At 33.5% G+C, this 17,399-nt stretch overlaps 1 non-coding gene across 1 annotated transcript; it reads left to right on the top strand.

The window, feature by feature from the left end:
* Positions 1-1,055: 1,055 nt before the first annotated feature.
* On the top strand, positions 1,056-1,162 carry LOC131182603 (small nucleolar RNA R71). Its single transcript, XR_009150867.1, has one exon. It is a non-coding gene; the product is annotated as a small nucleolar RNA R71 (small nucleolar RNA).
* Positions 1,163-17,399: the final 16,237 nt, after the last annotated feature.

The raw sequence follows: 17,399 nt of genomic DNA, 5'->3' as shown, positions 1-17,399 counted from the left end.
TGTAAAACTTCTAAAAACTTTCCAAACTGCTTGTCTAATATGGCTTTTTGAAATCTCTGAGGAAAAGGTAGGGGAGGCTGGTATGGCTCTGGTAACTTCTTTTTTTTCCCTGCTTCCTCTTTCTGATCTTTCCTAGCTTCTTCCTCCTTTTTCTTTACTTGGCCTTTAGATTTTTCTGAGGTTTTCTCTATCGGTTCTTCCTCTGGTTATACTAGAGTTCTCCCACTCCTCAATGTAACTGCTTTACAATGCTCTCTTGGCTTCATCTTTAGTTGACTAGGCAGTTTACCAGCAGCCTTACTTGAAGAACTTACTGAGCAATTTAATTCTCTAGCATCTTGTTATGGGTAGCAAGTTGGTCCATTCTAGAAGTCAGCTGTTTAATCAATTCATTCTGTTTTTGTTGAGCTGCTAGGAAACCTTCCATCATGGATTCCATGGTCATCTTCAATTCAGGTTACTAAGGTTGCGGAGGCTGCGGAGGCGGCGGTGGCTGTGGAAAGTTTTGGCCTCTGTTCTGAAATCCAGGGGGTGCTGGTGGTTTGTACCCCTATTGTTTGTTTATTGGCTGATTCTGCTAATTGGACCATAAGAAATTTGGATGGTTCCTCCATCCAGGGTTGTAAGTGTTTGAATATGGATTGTTAGGCTGCCTTTCGTTAAAGCTTCCTCCATTATTCACATAGTTCATCTGTTTTGTGAGAGGTTCATTAAAGCTATTATATTCTGAACTCATGTATCCTCCTCCATAGATGTCCTCATATTGACTGTTCATCCTTGTAGCATTGGCTTGCATTTTATCAAGCCTCCTTGTGAGCTGGTCAAATTGAGCATTTACCATGCTTAGGGCATCCACTTCCAGGACCCCCGCTGTTCTCCTTTTGGTTCCTCTTTCATTTGCACACTCATAATTATGATATGCGACCCTCTCTAGAAGTTTAAGTGCTTGTGTCACTATTTTCTCCATTAGGTCACCTTCTACAGCCGAATCTATTTTGCTCCTTGTAGAGGGTAGTAACCCATTATAGAAATTTTACACTAGTAGCCAATCCTCTATGCCATGATGTGGACATTTCCTCTGCAGGTCCTTATATCCGTCCCATGCGTCATGGAGTGATTCACCTTCCTTTTGTCTAAAGGTGTTGAGCTCAAGCCTCAGTCTTGCAGTCTTTATAGGTGGGAAATACCTTGCTAGAAAAGCTTGTGAGAGGTTTTCCCAAGTGGTGAATGTTCTAGTTGGTTGAGAAAGTAACCACTTCCTTGCTCTGTCTCGAAGGGTGAATGGGAATGCTCTGAGTCTTATGGCTTGATCAGACACTCCATTTATCTTAAACGTTTCAGATAGGGAAAGAAAGCAGTGGAGGTGATAGTGTGGATCTTTTATTAGTGAACCTCTATGCTGGGTTTGTTGAATCATTTGAAGCCATGCTGGATTTAACTCAAAGCTATTAGCTTCCACTGTGGATCTTGTGACACTGGGCTGAAATCCTTGGACAGATGGAGCTCCATAGTCTCTCAAGAGTCTTGGCCTATCATTATTATCAACCATGGTTGGAATTTTGGGATTTTCTTAATCGTGCTCTTGATGTTTCCTTTCCCTCCTAATGGCTCTCAAAGTTCTATCTATTTTGAGATCAAAGTCTAAGATTTCTTCTTCTGGCCTTGTTCTGGTCATATACCAGGTCAGGCACCTGAAAGAAAAGAAAAGAAATAAAACAAATAAAATAAAATTAGATAATAAATATAATTGCCTAAATCAACTAAATTGCCTATCGCTCAATATTACTAAAGCCAAAATCCCCGGCAACGGCGCTAAAAACTTATTTGCTGGTTTTACAACCATCGCAAGTGCACAGATTGCTAACAAGTAATAAAGTGATGAATAGAGTATCATTCTCACAAGAAATTTAATTAGTAACTACCAAACTACACAGTAATTTTGACTATTTAGGCTATCGAATAATGAGGGAATGAAAGTTATTTATTTTAAACACTAGAATGATAAACTTAAAATGAAATAATCTATTTTGAAACAATTCCAGAATTAAGATTTCACACTTGAATCTTACTATGGATGTTATCTTGTTTATTTACTAGATTGAGAATTGTTTGCCTTAATGGAAATTAATCCTAAGGTATCCTAAGTCCTCTCTCAAGGCACCTATGGTGTATTTTAATTAACTTAAACCCGACTTTCGTGGTGATCAAATTAATTAAAAGCCTTTAAGGTCTTTGACCAATTTTGAAATTCCACAAAGGTAATCAGCCTATGTCTAGGTTAGAATTTGTACGTTCAATATCTTGATTTTCTTATATTAATCTTCATCTTTTAGTCCTTCAATTAACATCTATAATCAATACTAAGTGGGTACCAACACATAGCATGCATTAAGATCACAAGAAATTAAATCAAGGAACAAATCTCAAATCCAATAAATAAAACTTAATGTTTCCCTTAATAATGATTACAAGCATTACTCTCTCAATTCCAGAATATGAAAACTACTCACTCATGGTGAGTTCAGCAAACATAATAAAAATGAAGTAAAGAACAATAAAAATCCGTTTAAGGAAATGGAATGAAAGAACAGAAAATGGTTTGCAGCTTTGATTTTATGGAACTTCGGCTGAACAATATTCTTCTCCTCAAGACGGCTGAAGAGAGTGCAGAAGTGAGCACTCTTTGAAACTCCTAAAAAGCTGTATAAAAAGGTTGCTCTCTGTTTTTTATTATTTCTACTGTTATTTATAATAGCTGTTCTAGGGTTAGGTCATTTTGAGTCCAAAAAGCCTTAGGAGTCTGTTTTGAATGTGTAAACAAAAGCAGGAATTTGGGTTAGGAAACTGGCTGCCGCATGATACACAGCCCGTGTGTTACTATACAGTCCCAGGCCATGTAACTTACTGGAGCGGAATGACAGAGTCTTGCATTGGCACAAAGGTTTACACAGGTCTGTGTTGGCTACACGAGCCTGGTTACACGACTCGTGTACTTTTGTTCTCAGAAAATTCTTCAAGCTTGTGCCCAGCAGAGACTTACATGGGTCCCTACAGATTACACGAGTCCAATTGCACGACCCGTGTACTTTTGTTCCTCCATTGGCTCTGTGGATTTCATCTAGCAGAAGGTTACACGGGTTTGTGGCCTTGCTTACACGGCCCGTGTACTTTGTATTAGTAGCAATTCTCAGTCTTTTGACCGCTTCAAGCTTCCTTTTGCACTCCTATGCTCTGTGACTTCACCAAAACACCTGAAATACTGCAGAAACATGGAATTTAGAGCCTGGCACTGGAATTTACAAAAGTTAATGAAATCAATAACTATGCATGAGATTACTATTCTAAATGCCATGAAATATTATATAAATGTGCTTAAAAATATCTATATAATATAAGTGTATCAGGAGTATCAATTAGAAGAGGCTTAGAGTAGTACACTTTATAGTCAAACTTGCCTGGAGTTTCTCCTAATAGTCCCTTCATAGTATCTTCCTCCATGGAGTTTTTAAAGGGTTCTAGATCCATTATCTTCAAGGACTTACCTTAGAACAAGGGCTAACCTCCACTTGTATTTCTTATAGCTGGTCTTATTGCTTCTTCGTTAAAGTTCTTGGTCATTTAAGGTGCATTTCTACATTAAATATTCACACTTTGTTCAATTAAACACTTTACACCTATGACATTAGCATATAAGTAGCCCTAGATCATGGTTGGTTTCTATTTTAGAGATTATTACCATACTTACTGTCACACCTTACCCCTTTGTAAGGCATAACATGATCCGGTAGAATACCTAATAAACTACCATACTTCACCTACCGATAACTCATTAAGTACCCTATGAGATCATGTTATGCCTTACAGAGGGGTAAGGTGTGACATGTTTAGTGGTATCAGAGCTTATCTAGTTGTCTTAGATGTGGTTTTAATCCCCTTAATTATCCGGATAGACACCAATCACCGAAACAGTAAAATATATCAGGCTATGCAAATAGGGGTGTTACACTTACAATGTTGCCCTATTAATAATGTTGCCAAATTCTTTCCATGCCTTGGGATTAATATGCAAACATTAAAGACTGATGTGAACCCATGAGGAAGACTATGGAACCCACCACCTTTTATTGGTGATTCTCTAAGGAAAGCTCAGAATCAGGTTATGGACACTGGTTTTCCTTGACCTAACACTTGAATGAAGTGCAAACCAAAAGGAAATACAAGTAAAAAGAAATCAAATTCAAGACCCTTCACTAACTTGTAGTAAGAACCAAGAATATAAACTAAAACTTAACAAATTGATTAGATTTGTTAAAAGTGATTTAAGTTCTTCAAGAATAAATGAAGAAAATCCTCTTAATGAAGTTGTATTCTCTGAAAATGTAAGTTTTATTACAAAGGAAAAAGAAGAGGGGTAGAAGCGGGGTTTTATATCCCTTACACAAATTCAGTCAAAGAAAAGAGGGTGAAGAAGGCATATTCTTCCACTAAAAAAAAACATTCCAATACCTATTTTAATGGCCTGGAAATTGTCTCTACCAAAAGAGGCAAGTAGCGAACCAATTCAAACCTCTCTTACACACTTACAAAGCTAAAAATGACACATACACATAAATGGAAAATAGAAAGAGTAAACTAAGAAAACAAGTAAACCCCTTTATGATCTAAATATGACACATATGCTCTATGCAGTAGCTAAAGAAAAGTGTGTATGCAAATGTATGTAAAACCATCAAAGTCTCCAAATGCTCAAAATGTGGTGCACCAAAGTTAGGAGTTGATTCAGCCATGGTATGTCTCCAAAGGTGAGGATTCGGCCATATGGCTAACTTGCACTAAATTGATCCATCTTTGCTCCAATTGATCCTTATAGGTTCAACTAATGTGTTCTTGAACCAATCCTTGCATCTTCTTTACCATTGATCTTGTGATAGGATCTTGGATTGTTTTATTAGATATTACATGATCTCCATCATCCTCTCCCTCTTTAAAAGACTTTGTCCTCAAATTGTCATCATTTACATAATAAGGAGAAAGATTAGTAACATTACATGTAGCACTAACATTATGCTTACTCGAGAGGTTAATCTTGTAGGCATTGTCATTAATCATCTCTAACACCTCAAAAGGACCATCACATTTAGGTTGCAATTTTGACTTTCTTTGTGTAGGAAACCTCTCCTTTGTCAACTGCACCCATACTAAGTTTCTTGGTTGGAAGATTACACACCTTCTACCCTTGTTGGCTTACTTAGCATTCTTTTCATTTACCATATTAATTTGCCATTTTCCTTGCTCAGGGATCTTTTTGACTAATTCAACTTTCCTTTTGCCATGTAGACTAGCAAGCTTATTAATAGGCAATGGCAAAAAAACCAAAGGTGTTAATGGGTTAAATCCATACACAATTTTGAAAGGAGAAAAGCCAATGGAAGAATGCATAGCTCTATTATATGCAAATTTAATAAATGGTATGTAATCCTCCTAAGATTTCAAGTTTTGTTTAACCATGGTACGCAACAGTGTTCTTACAATCCTATTTATAACTTCAGTTTGTCCATCTAACTATGGGTGAAAAGTAATAGAGAAACAAAACTTGGTGCCTAACTTCCCTACAACACCTTCCAAAAGAAACTCAAACATTTCACATCCCTTTACTAACAATAATTCTAAGAATACCACGTAATCTCACAACTTCCTTGAAAAACAAATTAACAACATACAAAGCATCATCAATTTTGTTACATTGTATAAAATGGGCCATCTTTAAGAATCTATCAACAACAAAAATGGAATTATGCCCTCTCTTGGACCTAAGCAAATCCAAAATAAAGTCCAAAGAAATGTTTACCCACAGTTCACTAGGCACATTCAAAGGCATATACAATCCTTGAGCTAAAACTTTAGATTTTGCTTTCTTACATATTATGCACCTAAAAAATATTCTCTCTACATTCTTATTCATATGTGGCTAAAAGAAATGTTCTTTCAAAACATCTAAAGTCTTAGTTACCTTAAATTATCCCATTGACCCACCACCATGTGATTCCCTCGCAAGCAATTCCCTAATGGAACAATTTAGCACACATAGATTATTTTCCCTGAATGAGAATCCATCATGCTTATAGAATTTATCAAATGCAACATGGTCACGTGCGTCATACACTTTAGCAAAATCAACATCTCTAGCATACAAATCATTTACATATTCAAAGCCTAACATTTTAGTGTCAAGTATGGAAAGAAGTGTATACCACTAAGAATGTGCATCAGCCACCACATTTTCTTTAGCTTGCTTATATTGGACCATTTATGAAAAGGACTCAATGAACTCACTCCATTAGGCTTGCTTCTTGTTGAGTTTGTTTTAACCCTTTAAATGCTTCAATGACTCATGGTTACTATGGATAATAAACTCCTTAGGCCATAGGTAATGCTTCCATGCATCCAAGGCCCTTATTAAAGCATACATCTCCTTATTATAAGTAGAGTAATTCAAGGTGGCTCCATTCAATTTCTCACTAAAGTAAGCTATTAGGCGCCTTTCCTGCATTAAAACGGCACTAATACCTATCCCAAAGGCATCACATTCAATCTCAAAAGTTTTGGCAAAATAAGGTAAAACCAATAATGGAGTAGAACACAATTTTTCTTTAATCAAGTTAAATGCATGTTATTGTTTTTTTCCCCATTTTAACCCAACATTCTTTTTAACAACTTATGGGAAAGGGGGGTCATAGTAAGGTATGAAGCGAAATATCATTCACTAGAATTATATAAAATGCACCAGGTAATGCCCAGTAAAGATGATAGAGTTACAATGGTCTCACTTAAGTACCAACTCCTTAGACAGCATTTCCTAAACAAGCACTTTATACAATCCTAATAGAATCAAACCACTGGTAAGTACCGTCTTCCCATAACACTACCATGATACTAAGGATTTATGCCACGAAGGCATAGATAGATAGGAGTTGCTACCAGAGTAATAACCAGGACATATTCAGTATTTTTTTCGAGGGTTATGGATGGTAACTTACTCCTTGCAGAGTTTCCACAACCATCATTACCATAGCCCAATGTCTAGGCTCGGGATAGTGGGTATGTAAGGGGAAAGTGTTAGGCACCCCTTACACCTGGTCTAACCTCATTAATTCGAGTGCCAGTCCTCTACTAATGATTCTAGAAGTCTTATTTATTATTTCTTAATTAAACTTTATCCTAAAAATGCAATTCTAGTCGAACATACGCAAGTAATTCACAAAAGAGTTGCTGTTTATATAACACCCCTATGTTCAATAGTTTTATATATTTCATTGTTCCGATGACCAGTGCCGGTTCGGACAGTCAAGAGGCTTAGAACCATATTTAAGTCACCTAGAAAAGCTATAAACAAAAATTAATAGAAATTATATGAAGGAAAAATTGAAATGAGAAAAACAAAGTATAAAGGGTTAAATGTGCCAAGGTCACAGCGATGGGTGACCTAACCGAAAAGTGATTACAAGGTCAGTCAAAACCCTAATTTCGTATGAGACATTGTGACACCGCAAGTGTAGGAATTATTGCGAAGTTAAGGGTATTATAAAAACCCCAGAAAAGAATAAAAAACCAGATCGAAAAATTGAACTAGGATTTGGGGAGCAATACAGTGTTATTGAAAAATTGGATCAGACCGGTCAGGGGCAATTTGGTCAATTCACCCTTAGAGGTGACTTGGCCTAAATGTCCAATAATATATAGGAAATTAATATTTTGAAAAATAGAACAAAAGAGGAAAGGTGTATGAAAAGAAAAGAAAAGGAAATTAAAAGAAATAAATTATGACATCACTTTAGTGATGCAAGCATGGCATCATAAACATTTTAATTTAATTAAATGAAATTGGGATAAGTATAAATAGTGAGGAAATTAAAAAAAAAATAAATTCCACCATTTTCTACATTTGGCTGAATAAGTCTCTCTCTCCTCTCTTTCTCTTTTGCTCATTTCCTCCATTAATAAATGCTTTAAGCTTTTAAAACCTTAAAATTGTTACCATAAACCCTACCCAAAAATCATAGAAAATCCTTAATCTGCCCTAGAAGAAGTGGATTGAAGAAAGAAATTGAGAAGAAATTTAAGGGAAGTGCAGAGTAAGAAGGGCATCATTAAGGTTAGTGGAATTCTTTCATTCTCTCTCTTTGAATTCATATTTGAACAATTAATTTGAGTTAGAATTGGAATAAGAGAGTGAAGACACAATGAGATAGCGAATGGAGATGAGAAGGAGACTGTATTTAAGATGAAAAAGGATGTGTACATAACTATTTGAGAATAGGATTGAGACTATGGAGAAAGTGAAGTATGATAACATGGAAAGGTGAAGAAATAAGGAGGTAGTAGCTCCTTGACTATTTACACTGGGCAAATTTCGAGGATGAAATTTTTATTAGAGGGGGAGAATTGTAACACCCTCATTGTAGCGATTTCGTACATTCTACTGTTCCGGTGACCGGTGTCGGTCCAGACAACTAAAATGTCTAGAAAAATATTTAGACTAGAGTGAGGAGTCATAAATAGACCAAATAATAGTAAGAAAAATGTAGGAAAAATTTTTCAAATAAAATACAAGTTAAATGAGCTGGTGTCCTAGCGATGGGTAACCTAGTGGGAAGTTGCGGTCCTCGCAACTAGGAGCCCTCGACCCTGGAAAAAATTCATAAAATAATTTTTAAGACTCTAGAGAAGAGTCATTGAGGGTTCTATGGCATTAGAATGCCAAGAAAAGGTTTAGAAAAATTTTTCAATCAGTACAGACAATTTTAGTCTGTTAAGCCAAAAGGAGGGCATTTTGGTCATTTCGTCTTCAGAGATCATTTTTGGCTGACTTGTCCATTTAAGTAAATAATTACTATGATCTAAAATATGAATAAATATTTCTAAAAATTGAATTGAAAATGAATAAAAAAGAAAAGAAAAGAAAAATGAAGAAAATTGAAATTTTGACGTCATATGATGTCATTAAGAAGGCCTCCACAAATCACAACACAACAAGCATATTTAAAGTTATTAAAAAGAGATAAAATGGGATGAAATGAAACAACAATCTGCATCTCATCTCCTTCATTCAGCCATTTCTCTCTTTTCTTTCCTCACACCATTTTCATGCAAACTTCTCACTAGAAATTCTCTTAAAAAATCACCATAAATTCCTAACTTGACTTCACTAAATTTGATCCTCACACCTTATAACACCTCTAGGCAGCAAAAAGAAGAGAAGAAAAGGAAGATTTGGAAACTTGGAAGAGTGATCAATTGAGGTTAGTGCCTTATTATTCTCTTTTACATCTTTATTTCTTGTTAGAACAACAAATTAAGTAATGAAATGAATAAAAATTTTGAAGTAAACTATACATGTTAGGGTTTGAGTTAATTTTGTTACCTTGGTGATATGGCTTGAGATTGATTTTGTTGAGGCTGTTTGTTGATCATTTGAAGTGTTATGAATGATAAATTGTAGTTGGGAGTAAGGAGGATGGAATATTGGAGTGATGTTTCATGTGCAGGAAATTCGGACCTATGAGTCTAGGGTCTTGTTTGACCTATAATTGAAGTTGTGTGACTCCAATTGGGATGAGGCTAATTAGAGGTGAAACTAAACTCAAAATACCCCATTTTTTATGAAGAAACCATGCCCAAATTCTATCCATATGTTGACCAATTTGCTGGTCCAATTTGGAAATCCAAACACTGAACCTAGAAAATTAACCAAATGGCCATAACTTCCTCTAAACAGGTCCAAATGACCTGATTTTTGTGTCATTGGAAAGATTTGACATAGGACTACAACTTTCATTCAGAACACAAAGCCCAGAAATGCCTCTAACCAAATGAAATTGCTGGCCCAACTGAGGTCACCAAACTGACTAGAACCATTCTGCCTAGAATTTCCTGGACTAAAGTTCACTCGACCAGTTTTGATAAAATGGCCATAACTTGGTCTATAAAAATTCAAATGCTACGAAACCAATGGAAAACGTTTTATAAGACATAGGCCTACAATATTGATCTTTTGACCAAAACCCAGAACCCAAAGGAATTAAGTCAAATGCTTAAAAGAACTTGGTACATCCAAACCTAGAAATTTGCTCAATTTCATCCTGGATTAGTGTTTATAGCATATCTTGCACTAGACAACTCCATTTGGGATGAGCCATACCTTTCTAGAAACATAAGACACAGGTCCCCAACTTTGTTTTAGAAACCTTTCTCAAATTATGAATGTAAGAACCTTAAAAATCCACTTGCAGTCACGGACTTGAACCTGGACCCGGAAGACGCAGGGTACGGGAGTCTAAGCCAATTAAATTGGTATAATTAATTCTACAAAACTTGAAAAATTATAATTAAAATTTTTGATTAACTATAAGACATAGGGAAACAAATTATATGAAGAATGCTAAGCCTAAAAGTAACTACAACATGTCCAATTAAATTGGAAAATGGTAATACCAAAACCTGCCTAATTAAAGAGATAGAATTAGGAAATGAACTAGTTATGGTTATTTGGCCATAACTTGGGTTGTGTAGGTTCAATTGGTGCAAGGCCAATTGGACATGAAACTAGACACATAATGGCACAACTTTGGTGTAGAAACCCTGTCCAGAAAACCAAACCAAGTTGACTAAAAACTTGCCCTAATCTGGGTGACTTGCATTCTGCCTAGGCAAAATGACCAAATAAATAGTGTTTATTCATTTGGTCATAACTCAGTGTAGAAAGTTCCAATTGACCTTAAATTTTACCAGAAGATAGATGAGACATAGACCTACAACTTTTATGAAGAAACCAAACCCAAATTTTGATCATAACATGTTCAAAAACTGACTTGCAGTCAGTGTACAAAACATTGTAGATTTGGTTCTGTCCAGAAAATCTAGAAAATTTGCAATTCGACCAGTTATGGTGTTTAGGCCATAACTTGATCTAAAAAACTCCAAATGGAGTGATTCAAAAAAAGAAATGTAACTAGACACAATAAGGAACAACTTTTATGAAGAAAATTTTGTCAAATTTCTACTATACAAATGACCAATGGAACAGTAACTTAGTGCTTGAAATAAGAAAATTGTAAAGTAACCAACATTAAGCTTTGAAATGGTATTGGCAACCAATACCAACAACTTTAGAATGCAAAATGTGGTATCTTGGTGAACTTAGGTTCAATAAATTTATTATGTATTAAAAAGTCAACAATTTGAGTGAATAGTACTATGAATAGTAATACAAAGACACAATGTAAGAACTATATTGTTAAAGGGAAATTAAGGCCATAAATTTGAAATCCATGCAATGTTCATGGATTGCTTTAAATATGAAAAGTAAACCACCTAATTGATGTGAATAGATAGTTAAGGCTTATATGCCCATTACAAATAGAATTCATAAAATGAATAAATGAGAAAGGAAAATGTTTTGAATACAATAGTACATGTGAACCATTGTTTTGAATTGTGATTAATATGAATGAGATAATGAATAAATAAATGAATCATATTAATGTATGAATGTATGAATGAGACATTAGTTCTCATTATTATAGAAAAGAAAAGTACTTTGAGTACAATGGTATAAAAGGATAATTGATGTGAATTGTGATCATATAAATGATCAAATGAATGTATGAATTATAATTGAAATTTATTATGAAATAATGAAGTCATAAAACACAATATATTAATATTTAATGATATTATGTGCCCTTGTATTGCCTAGACATGTGTGTCAGATTGGATAGTTTGGCATGCCAATAGGGTATTGTTTTAGCAGTACTGCGAAAGACTTTATTCCTGTATTCATGGCTTTATGCCTGTATTCATGGCTTTATGCCTGTATTCATGGCTTTATGCCCGCACTAATGGCTTTTATGCCCAATTATGTGTTATCATGGCTTTTTAGTCATACTGACTGCAAATGTGGTTGAAGTTTCGCGTCCCATGGTATGACGGCCTGAGGCACCGCGGTGTCCAGTGCCAACGACCCATTATCCAGTTTAGTCAGCCTGTCATAGGTTACTTGGGCAATGTAAATTATTAAAATTATTTAAGAACATTAGTAATTAAAAATATTAGAAAGTATTGAATGAAATGAGAGAAAAAAAAAAGATTAGCAATGGAAACATAATTGAATCTAGTATAAATGAAATTTTCAGAATTGTAGGAACCGAAAATACCATACTCCTAGAATTAATCTGTATATCGAATATTATTACTGTATAAATCAGTACTTCCAAAGAGGAATAAGTTAGCATATAAGATAGAAAATACTAGAAACATCATAGTAAATCAAATTGATTCTTGAATACTTAAATTATGCTCTATTTTTTTTTCTTTATTTGTATATATTATTTTCTTGTTATATTATTGCACCATTAAGCAGCAATGCTTAGCGCGATGGATTTGTTTCCTCACGCAGGTACTTTGACTGAGATTTTTGGAGTCCAGATCTGCAGAAGTCTCAGAAGTGTTCAAGTTGTCACCTCCTTAGCAATGCAGGTAGATAGGGCTTACAAAAGTTATTTTATGTATTTATAATTAGTTATCATGTTGAAATATAAATTATGAAATTATGATTAATTTGTGTATTATATAAATTGTAAATTATGTAATAATGGAAATTTGAAATTTTTTATATATGAAATGAGCATGAATGAATATGCATGGTAATGAATAAGAATCGAAATGTATGGACACTGTCAGAAATGATGATGCATGAAATGATGAGATAATTATGAGAATTATTGATGAGATTTTTATTTTAAAATATTATTAAAAATTTCAAGCAGATGAATAGTAAAATACATCAAACGTTAATAAAATAGGGGAAACTGCGTTAGTTTATCCGTCGAAAAATAATTGACATTAAAAGATAATAACTTGAAAATGATTAAAGGAATAAAGTAAGATAAGATAGGGTGCTCCAGCACCGAATGTAGTGCACTTTGCTCGGCTACACTGTAGTCGGGTGAGGGGTGTCATATTATCTTTTCAAGATCTATGCCACGTAATATTTAATTCTATGTTCTTTATATTTTAATTTATCTTGCATGTTAATGTGAATCATATAATCATGTTTAATTTGAGGGGATGCACAACTCTGCATATATTTAGTTTTCTACCTTCCAAGTTTTTATTACTTTCTGTTACCTTATGAATCTGTAAAAATTATAAAAAAAAGTTATATTCATATTGTACACAAAATTTTATTAATTTTAGGCTTAAGAATCACTGAAAAAGCTTTTTTATTTTACAAGTTATGGCTATTTGAATTTAGGGTTTCTGTAAAATCTAATTTGCAGTATACCCGACTTTTAAAGCCCATATATCCCTTGTTTATTAATATTTTTGCACGAATATGGTGTCCAAAATTAATTTCAGAATCTTATGAATCTTTTCTAATTGGTTTTTGCATTCATATCTTTTGTGGTTGATGAGTTATGAATTTTACAAGAAAGTAGTGTGATTTTGTCACTGGAAAAAGTTACGATTTGTGTAGACCATTTAGCTAAGGTTTTATTTAGTCCATAAATTTTATGTTCTTGTATGATATTTTTGTTGTCTTCTGTAATTTTTTCATGATTTTTAGGCATGTCTAAGTACTTTTTAAAAATTAGATTTCTTATTACTGTCAATCTGCCAAAATCTGGGAATTGAATGCTTCTGCATGTTCTTGAGTTCTAATTGATATTTGATCTATTTTTCTGTGTTGTTTTAATTCAATAAGTGTTATGAAGTGTTTGGAATATATTAAAAAACCTGGACCCTTAGGTAGTTGTAACTAATAAGGAATCTTAACCCTTTAGAAGACTAGAGCTAGAATCCAATATGAATTGTTATTAGTATTTTCTTATTTTCTTTATTTCCTTTATTTTCTTTAAGTTTTCTTTATTTTTTTTATTACAAACAAAATTGGTAAGTAGCCCTAAGGTAAGTACTAAGAGGACATTTACGTGAAGCTAAATGGGAGTAAGCGAGGGATATCATTGCCATACTAGAAGAGAAGCCCCTTTTTTAAGGATAGCTTGGCCTAATGGCAATTATAATTATCAATAAGTAAATAGCCTAAATTCCTAAAATAATTATTGAAATGAAAATATAGTAATAATAGAATTTTTATTTGGTAAATTAAAATGAATTTTGTTTTTTAATTTAACTGACCTTTGTATGCAATTAATTTAAATAAATACTTGGTAAATTAAAATTAATCGTATTTGTAAATTAAACTAACCTTGGCATATAAAATAAATTTCATTTAATACTTGGTAATTATAAATTAAATTTATAGGTTATAAATCTTTATTAGGTTATGATTGTTTGGACCTTATGTGATATTAGAATAAATTACACATTCACATAATTAATTTAGTTTAATTATCCTTAGGGTAACTTGGTTGAACATTAATTAATTAGGTTAATTAGAAATTTAGGGTTGTTTAAAATTGGATTTATTTATAAATTAAATTCTCAATAATAAATTAATTTTAGTCATCCAGTAAATATCATTTAAATAATTAGCAATCCCAAAGATAGTAATTACTTATGCATGAAACTCTTGTAAACTGTCATACCTTATCCCTCCATAAGGCATAACATGATCTCGTAGTATATCTAATGGATTACCAAACTTTGCCTATCATTAACCCATTAAATACACTACAAGAAATTTTAAAACTTTTTTGTGACACCCCTTACCTGTCGACAGTGTAGCCAAGCAAGATATGTCACACAGTGTACCGAAACACCATAACTTATCCCATTGATATTTATCCATTCTTAATTTATTTATTTATAGTTATTAAGTGAAATTTATGAAATTGATCTCATTTAGATCATTTATTGAAATTATAAATTAATTTGAGGTTCCAAAAATTTTATAGAAAATCCAGCAGAGTGCCAGCTAAAAATGGAGAAAACAGTTCTGCAGAACCTGTAGAAAACACTTTCAATAATTGTTCAAATCACAAATCCAATTATCACATCAATTTTCAACAATTTCTCAATAATTCCTCCATTTGTCATTCATTCATTTCACATCATCATCATGCTTAAATTATGAATAAATATTCAAATTTTATCTATAAACACAAATTTACAGATAATCACATTAATACAAAATTATGTTACATAAGTTTTAAAAATATATAATAAAATAAAAGTTTAATTACAAAGTTTACAAAAATTACAAAATACAAAATGGGACCTAGTGTCCTAACAATTCACTGTAGCCTAAGAGGTGACTTTGACTCTCTGTAGATCTATGGCCTTACCCAATCTGTGGTCTACTGGGCTCTCTATCAGTCTGTACAGAACCTATGCGTGGCGAAAGCAATACGCTAAACAATACTGCTTAGTGGTGCCAATAATACAAGCAAATATAATATACAAATAAAAGTAAAAAAATTTCCTAGTTATGGTGCTTATAAGATATAAATAATTACTAACTTATTGTTTAATCGAAGGCTAATTACATCTTATAATATTACTCTTCCTAGCATTTTATTAATCGTTCTCTTGATGATTTTGAGCCTCTTTTTATTGAAATCATTCTTGTTCTTTATCTTGATATTTAATTTTCTTACTTCCTTTAATAATTAATTCAATTACATTTATACTATTCCATGCCCAAGTAACCTATATAAATTGACCGGACTGGATAAACGGGTAAACTAGCACTGAATACCAAGTACCTCGGGCAGTCACACCATCGGTCACAATGTGTCTCTCGGTGTGCAAACAGAATGGTTAATAAGCCATAAAAGCAATAAGGCATAAAAGCCAAGTATAACATCATAATTAGTATAGCCATAGGTTATCGTATTACATAATGGCACAATAGGCCATAAAACACAGAATGGTGTGAAGCCATATGCAGTATTGCTATCAGAATCCTATTGGCATGCCAACCTATCCAAACCAATCACGCTAGGCCTACTAGGGCATTTAACACTTTTAATTACGCAATTTTTTTGAAATTGAAATTTAATTATTACTATTCATTCTATTAGTCAACTAAGATGTTGACTTTTTTTATAGCCAATAGGTATATTGGTTCTAATATCCCCAACATACCACATTTTGCATTCTAAAATTGTTGGCATTAGTTGCCAATACCAATATAAAGCTTAGTGTTGGTTATTTTAAAATTTTCAGATTTTAAGCACTAAGTTTATTGTTCCATTGGTCATTTGTAAAGTAGGAATTTGACAAAATTCTCTTCATGAAAGTTGTTCCTTTATGTGTCTTCTTTAATTTTCTTTTTGAATCACTCCATTTGGAGTTTTCTAGCTCAGGACATGCCAATTTGAATTAGGCTGGCCGGATTAGTATCTGCCCAGAATTTCTGGGCAGAATCCTATTCTGCCAGATTTGGTAGTTCAACTTTGGCTAACAATTTCCTTTAGTTAAGTCCAGAATTAGAGTTTATGTTATACACGAAAGTTGTTGTAAATTGTCTAAGCTTTTCATTGATATAAATTTCAGGTCAATTGGACCTTTCTATACTGAGTTATGTCCAAATGAATGGACACTGTTCATTCGGTCATTTTGCCCAGGCAAAATGTGAGTTACCCGGATTTGGTCAATTTTTAGGTCAGTCTATTGTGGTTTTCTGGGTAGGGTTCCTTCATCAAAGTTGTGCTATTATGTCTCTAATTTTATGTCCAATTAGCCTTGTACCAATTGAACCTATACAACTCTAGTTATAGCTACCCAAACCTGCTGGACTCACATTCAGCCCTACAGGTCACCCAAGGCAGCACACCCAATCTCAAATCCCAAGCCCCAATTCACTTCAATTCCTCATCAAACACAACCAAATGGTCATTAATTGACTACTAAGACTTCCATTCACCAAAACATAACCAAAATCCCAAATTTGTACCCAAACCCTAACTCCAACAATTTCAATTCTTTAAACACATACAATCAATAGTTTAATTTTGTCAAATTCATGTTCATTGGCATCCATCTACAACTATAATTCAATTTAATCATTGAAACCCTAATGTACCCTAAGGCTGCCAAAATTTATAGAAATTAATCATGCAAAAGTTTTTTAAATTCTCTAAATTTCACACCCAATTCATACTCTACATGATGTATACACAAAGTTTTAAAATTAATTGGCACTAACCTTGTTGTGTGCCTACCCAAGCTTGACTTGTTTTCACTTCTTTTTGCTGCCCAAGTATTGCTCTAGTGGTAGAGACAATTTTTTGTGAAGGGAGGATGGGATTTTGAGGTGGTTTTGTGGATGGAATCAAGCTCACAATTAAGCTTTCATAAAGGTTTTCCTTCTCTCTCTCTCTCTCTCTCTATGAAATCGGTAGCCAAGGTTGAAGATGGTTGTTTGATTTTTCAAT

Source organism: Hevea brasiliensis, chromosome 8 (genome assembly GCF_030052815.1).
Source record: "Hevea brasiliensis isolate MT/VB/25A 57/8 chromosome 8, ASM3005281v1, whole genome shotgun sequence".
Classification (NCBI taxonomy): Eukaryota; Viridiplantae; Streptophyta; class Magnoliopsida; order Malpighiales; family Euphorbiaceae; genus Hevea; species Hevea brasiliensis.
This window is presented reverse-complemented; position numbering and strand designations above follow the sequence as displayed.